Genomic DNA, 7154 nt, shown 5'->3' on the forward strand with positions numbered 1-7154 from the left:
TTTTTTTTTTAATGCAAGGAAGGAGCCAAAGGGCAGGAGCCCACAAACCATTCCTTCCAAGAAGAGAACAAAGACAACCCAACAGAGAGCCAAATTCAAGATCCGTTCATTTCAAGAAGATTGAACACATTGCTTTTGAAAGACTGGAGATCATAGTAAGTAGGAAATACAGACAGAGGGAGACAGTTCCAGAGTTGATCTGTTGCATAAATGAAGGACTGGGAGTAATGGTTAACTCTTACATTAGAGAGTTGGACAGAAAAGGGATGAGAGATTGTTGCTAGACGGGTGCTATGCACCCGTTTAAGGTGGAGGGATGCAAGCAGACAGTACGAGCAGTGACCATTGAAGTACCGATAGAAAAGAGATAAAGATGCAACAGTGCGGCGAAGAGACAAAAGTTAAAGGGAGCTAGTAAGAGGAGGAGAGTTAATGAGACAAAAAGCCTTTGACTCCACCTTGTTGAGAAGAGCTGTATGTGGGGAGCATCCCCACACGAGAGTTGTAATCTGCACGGGCGAATAAAACCCGTGTATATAGTCAACAACTGTGCAGGGGTAAAGAAGGTACAGAGTCTGCTTAGCACACCTAATCCCTTAGAAGCAAATTCTACAAGAGATGTAATATGATCTTTCCATGATAAATCCTGAGAGAATGAAACCCCTAGTATGTTTAAGGATGATGTAGGATTGAGCTGGATATTATTAAACATTAGTAGATACTCCTGTGGGAGATTTTGTTGGGTTGATAGGTGTAAGAACTGAGTCTTTAATGCATTAAAAACAATAAGATTACTTTTACCCAAGTCAGAGATATGAGCCAAGTCAGACATTAGGTGTGCCATAGCCTCATCCCTTGTTTGCTGAAGCAACTGCTGAGATGGACGGTACGGGAACTGACTGGAAAAGTGAAGGGTGGAATCATCAGCATATGAGTGAATAGGGTTAGATGTACAGCTTAGGTCATTGATGAATAAAAGGAAGAGAGTTGGTGATAGGACAGAGCCCTAAGGAACACCACTGTTGATAGATCTAGAAGAAGAACAGTGGCCGTCTGTAACAGCGGCTACAGAACGACCAGAAAGGAATCTATAGATGAAGGCACAGATAGATAGAAACTGTAAGAGGGCAGTTTGGAAATTAAAGATTTATATCAAACCTGATCAAAAGCCTTTGAGATGTCAAGTGCAGTGACAGCTTTTGCCAGAGTCTCGAAAGGAGGATGACTAGCAGTCTGAAAGATAGGTGAGATCACTAGTGAAGTGTCCCTGACGGAACCCATACTGATGATCAGAAAGAAGGTTGTGATAGGAAAGATGCTTTAAAAAAATTTATTATTATTTTTTTTTTACTGTGGATCAAATTTAGCGATTCATCTCTTCCGTTTATAAATCGGTACGACAGATAGATAGGCTTTCATTCTCAGAGTTCTCACAGAAGGTATGACCACTAAGTACTGTACTGTCTTCCTGTGCAGTGTATATTTTATCATTTGTACTCTCATTAGAAGTTTCATTAAAGAATTTGTAACATATGTTTAGTTTCTGTGTCACTCAGTGTGATAAGTTTATGTAATATATGGTTAATCGTTTAAGTCCTGGCGTTGGATAGCAGGCTAAGTTCCAGTTTTTACTTTCTCCCTTTATATAAGTAGCAACTGCTCTATATTCTTTCCCTAGCACTTGTTCATGATTAGCATTAAACTGCAGGCTTAGGTATTCCAAGTAGCTCAGGAAATTTCGAAATATCTCCTCCAAAAGCGACATTAATAGGTACATGACAATTTAATTTAGTCTGTGCATGATAGTTCAATTTCCTATTTTCTGTAACGTAAAGAAATAAAATACAGTAGAAGTTTTAGCCACTATCCGAGTGGGGGCGCGGTGGCATGGTACTGGCCTGCTGATCAGGAGGACCTGGGTTCAACCGGTGTGATAGAGGTTTCTTTAAAATGTGGCTGAGGGAAGTCTGCATAGCAGGCTTTACTTAAGACTTGATTCCTCCGTTTCTGAAGACATTGCTACGTCACCGGGTGAACCTGAATCTACGTGGCCTGGGAGGCTTTGTAGACCTCATCCTACTTCCTTCATTACAAAGTTTGCACAATAATTATTATTTGAACAGCTGATAATATATTCAAGAGCTTCTGTGCGTAAAATTTGCCATTGAAAAGTATATAATTTTACGGGTGGAGGGTGACGTCACAGGAGCATTGTGGGAGATGAGACGGAGCTGCTGGAGATGGTGAAGGTGAGCGATGACTGCGTTTATTATTATTTATTTATGGTGTTTCTTCGCTTATTTTTACGGTAATTATCATGTCTGTATATTTATTAGTATCTGGTGCCTTTATGGAGAATTGGAGTTGGTTGATATAGTGTATAATTACTAGCTATGAGGACGATATAGGGCGGTGTGCGCCCCAGGCATCCAAGACGTCCCTTTAAAACCGAGTTAGCAGAGGTGCTATTTAAATCTCATGTTATTTCAAGCATCCATATTTATTTTTTGGATTTGAATATCGTTAGTACATGAGTACACGTTGGAGATTAATTAAAACGAAAATCAAGTAGATGTGTGGTGTAATATTTTGGAAGGTGAAATAACATTTGATTGAAAGGCCCCGGTGGCGGCCATTTAACTAGACAGGCTGTGTCAAATTAAATCACCGAGTATTGCCTCCATCCATTAAGGGGATGGAAAAAACCTGTAGATTATTATATCGTTTTCATGTTAATTGTGTTAGGATTTTTTTTTTTTTTTTTTTTTGTGAAATTAAAATGGCGTTGATACGTGAACGGCCACAGGTGCTCCCGAGCAGGAGAGTGAAAGCAGTTTTACATGGCCAAAAATGTCAGCCATCTTAGTGTATAGCAAGAAGAAAAACATGGCCAAGGAACCTATTGGATTTGGGTATTCCTCCGTTTCTGAAGACATTGCTACGTCATCGCGTGAACCTGAATCTACGTGGCCTGGGAGGCTTTGTAGACCTCTTCTTACTTCCTACATTACAAAGTTTGCACAATAATTATTATTTGAACAGCTGATAATATATTCAAGAGCTTCTGTGCATAAAATTTGCCATTGAAAAGTATATAATTTTACGGGTGGAGGGTGACGTCACAGGAGCATTGTGGGAGATGAGACGGAGCTGCTGGAGATGGTGAAGGTGAGCGATGACTGCGTTTATTATTATTTATTTATGGTGTTTCTTCGCTTATTTTTAAGGTAATTATCATGTCTGTATGTTTATTAGTATCTGGTGCCTTTATGGAGACTTGGAGTTGGTTGATATAGTGTATAATTCTTTAGTGCTTCACAAATATCCTTCTCTTGTGTATAGGTGATTCCCTTGTCCTTAATGGATTGTATTTTATTTTTTACTTTGTGTGTGTGTGTAATTCACCGGGTCGGTCAGGATCACTTGATGGTCGTGATCGTCAGCTTTTACCCTCCCGGAAGGGAGCTGAGAGCTCATATAGTCCGATCTAAAGGCAAGGCTGTGACCTTCACACACCAACACACCCGTCCCCTTGCTCAAGGGGGACAGTAACCACCCACTTCGTCAGTGAAACTTTTCGCAACCTGAGCGAGGCGCGAACTCCCGTCTACCAGATGGCAAGCGAGAACGTTACCACTGCACCAGCGAGTGTGTGTGTGTGTGTGTGTGTGTGTCTAATGAGAGAGGAGGGGGAGGAAAGGGGGGGGATGGAGGGGAGAGAGGAGGGATGGAGGGGAGAGAGGAGGTAAGGGGGGATGGAGGAAAAGTGTTTTTCAAGGAGGAGGAAGAGGGAAGGAAGATTGATGACAAGAGATGGAGAGAGGAGGAGGAGAGAGGAAGGAAAGAAAAAAAGAAAAAGAAAGGAGAGAGAGGTGGAGGAAAGATGGGGGGGGGAACTAGTGGAGTTGGAGGGAAGGGAGGATGTAAGGAGGGAGAGGGACAGGAGGAAGAGTGCTTTTCAGGGAGGAGGAAGAGGTGGAAGAAAGAAGGAAGACAAAGGAGAAGAAAGGAGAGAGAGAGAGAGAGAGAGAGTTGAAGGAAAGAGGGGGGGGGAGAACTAGTGGGGGTGGAGGGAAGGGAGGATGTCAGGAGGGAGGAGAATTGAAGGGAGAGTGCTTTTCAGGGAGGAGGAGGAGGTGGAAGAAAAAGGAAGACAAGGAGGAGAAGGAAGGAAGGAAGGAGAGAGAGAGAGAGAGAGAGAGAGAGAGGTGGAGGAAAGAGGGGCTGTGAAGGGAGGGAGGAGGTGGTGGAGGGGAGGAGGAAACTAGTGGGGGGGGAGGGAGTGAGGGACGGAATGAGGGGGTGGTGGAATGTGCCGGCTTTTGGTCAGTCAGGCTCCAGCAGTCAGAGGGGAAGGATCCGCAATTTTGGTAAGATATTTTTCCTTTCTTTTTCCAGTAATTACCTTTCTCCATTAATTGCTTCTGTGTTGATGATGTTTATTTTAATGTGTATTGTAAACAGGCCTGAGTGTTTCTAAAGCATACTCATGATTGAAAGGGTAAGAAAATAGCATGACAGAGCTGGGTGTGAACTCTGGGGTTGGGTGTATGTATGTGGAGCTTGGGGTGTGTATGTGTAGTTTTTTGGGTGTGTATGTGTGTAGATTTTGGGTGTGTATGTGTGTAGATTTTGGGTGTGTGTGTGTAGATTGGGGTGTATGTGTGGAGTTTGGATTGTGTATGTGTGTGGATTTGGGTATGTGTGTAGATTGGGGGTGTATGTGGAGATTGGGGGTGTGTGTGTGTAGATTTGGGGGTTACGATGTGGAGTTTGGGGTATCTGTGTGTGTGGAATTGTGGTTTTGTTTGTGTATGGATATTTTGATATTTTTTGTGATTTTCTTGTGATGGCTTATAAGGAATATTCTTTTTCAGGAGTGAGAGTTGGGGAGAAGGCAGCCTGATAATGAAGAAGAAGAGAAAAAAAGATCTGGAGGGTTCAGTAATTGGCCATGTAGCTGTAGAGAGACTGCTACCACAACCACCACTACCACATCATCTACCCCCTACCACAACTACCACAACCACAACCATCTTTGGAGGACATTTAATTGGATACTTACTAGGTGAATATGCCAGAACCTTCTCAATTTTATTATTATTATTTATTATTTTATGCATGCTACTTGGAGGGGTTAGGTATATAACTTTCCCTGCTAATTTATAAAAATAATTTGAGTTTTTAGTGACAGACCCCCAGCCTTCACAGTGTATGGCCAAGTGTAGCCTGATTGGGAGGGTAATTTTGACTAGTAACCAAGGAGACTTATCCATACTCATGACCAGGGCTCTCTGTAAAATTTCTAACCTCTTTTCTGTTAATGGCCAGGTGTAGTCAGATTGGGAGGGTAATTTTGACTAGTAACCAAGGAGACTCATGACCAAGGCTGTTTGTAAAGATCCCTAACCCCTTTTCGGTTACTTTATGGCCAAGTGTAGAGATTGGAAAGGTAATTTTGACTAGTAACCAAGGAAACTCATGACCAAGGCTGTTCGTAAAGATCCCTAACCCCTTTTCAGTTACTTTATGGCCAAGTGTAGTCATATTGGAAGGGTAATTTTGACTAGTAACCAAGGAAACTCATGACCAAGGCTGTTCGTAAAGATCCCTAACCCCATTTCAGTTACTTTTTGGCCAGGTGTAGTCAGATTAAATCATTCCATAACTAAGATTCATAAAATTCCATGCAAAGACTATGTAAAGATTCCTAACTCCCTTTTAGTTACTTTATGGCTGTGTAGTCAGATTGAGATGGTAATTTGGGCTAGTAACCATGGAGACTTATTCTTTAACTAAGGCTAAAATTGCACACTAGAATAATGTAAAGATCCTTATGCCTTTTTTCAGTTAATTTATGGCCAAGTGTAGAGATTGGAAAAGTAATTTTGACTATTAACCAAGGAGACTCCTGACCAATGCTCTTTATATACTGTATTTCTGACCCTTTTATTCAGTTACTTCTTGGCCAAGTGTTGTCAGATTGGAAAGGTAATTTTGACTAGTAACCAAGGAGACTCATTCCCTAAGACTCAAATTTCATGCGACAACTTTTCAAAGATCCCTAACTCCGTTTTAGTTAATGCCAGGTGTAGTCAGATTGATGCTTTTGATGCGTATTTTGACTAGTAACCAAGGAGACTCATTCCCTAACCAGGGCTCCAATTCCATGCAACTATTCAGAGATCTCAGTCCTTTTCAGTAAGTAGTTGGCCAGGTCTAGCTAGATTGGAAAGATAATTTTGACTAGTAACCAAGGAGACTCATGACCAAAGCCCTATGTAATGATCCCTAGCCTCATTTCAGTTACTTTATGGACAAGTGTAGTCAGATTGGGAGGGTAATTTTGACTAGTAACCAAGGGGACACAACCAAGGCCCTACGTAGTGATCCTTAGCCTAATTTCAGTTACTTTTTGGCTAAGTGTAGGCAGATAAGAATGGTAATTTTGACTAGTAACCAGGGAGACTCATTCCCTAACTAAGGCTAGTATTCCATACAGGAACTATGTAAAGATCCCTCACCCCTTTTCAATAAGCTGATGGCAAGTAGTAGTCAGATTGATGGTAATTTTGACTAGTAACCAAGGAGACTCATTCCTTACTCATGACCAAGGAGGCTCTTCATAATTTTCAGTTTATGGCAAAGCAGTCAGACTGGGGGAGGGGGGTAATTCTGGCTATTAACCAAGGAGACTTATTCTTTACTTTGACCAAGGCTTTGTCAAGATCCCTAGCCCCTTTTCAGTTAATTGATGGGCAGGTGTAGTCAGATTAGGAGGGCAGTTTTGACTAATAACCAAGGAGACTGTCACAATAGCTTTGCTCAGGTGTTCATTCCTTTGTAAATTATTTCACATAGCGCATTGGCAGGAAAAAGGAATGGTATGGCTGTACAGTCATCCCATAGCACTTCTTTGTGACTAGCATCATGTTCTAGTGTTTATCTGATTACAATTCAGCATTCAGAATGGAGAGATGGCAATTTTAGGCCAAGGTAAAGTAAAAGCAAGCTAGTAACGAAGGAGACTCATAGCACTTGTTCATGACTAGCATCAAATTTTAGTTGTAAATTGGAATAGTAACCAAGGAGACTTATTCTTGACTCAAAACCACAGCTCGTCAGATGCAACCACATCTTCGTATTTTTTGTGG

This window comes from Coenobita brevimanus, chromosome 92 (genome assembly GCF_032717465.1).
Source record: "Coenobita brevimanus isolate Jiangsu-jjx chromosome 92, ASM3271746v2, whole genome shotgun sequence".
Lineage (NCBI taxonomy): Eukaryota > Metazoa > Arthropoda > Malacostraca > Decapoda > Coenobitidae > Coenobita > Coenobita brevimanus.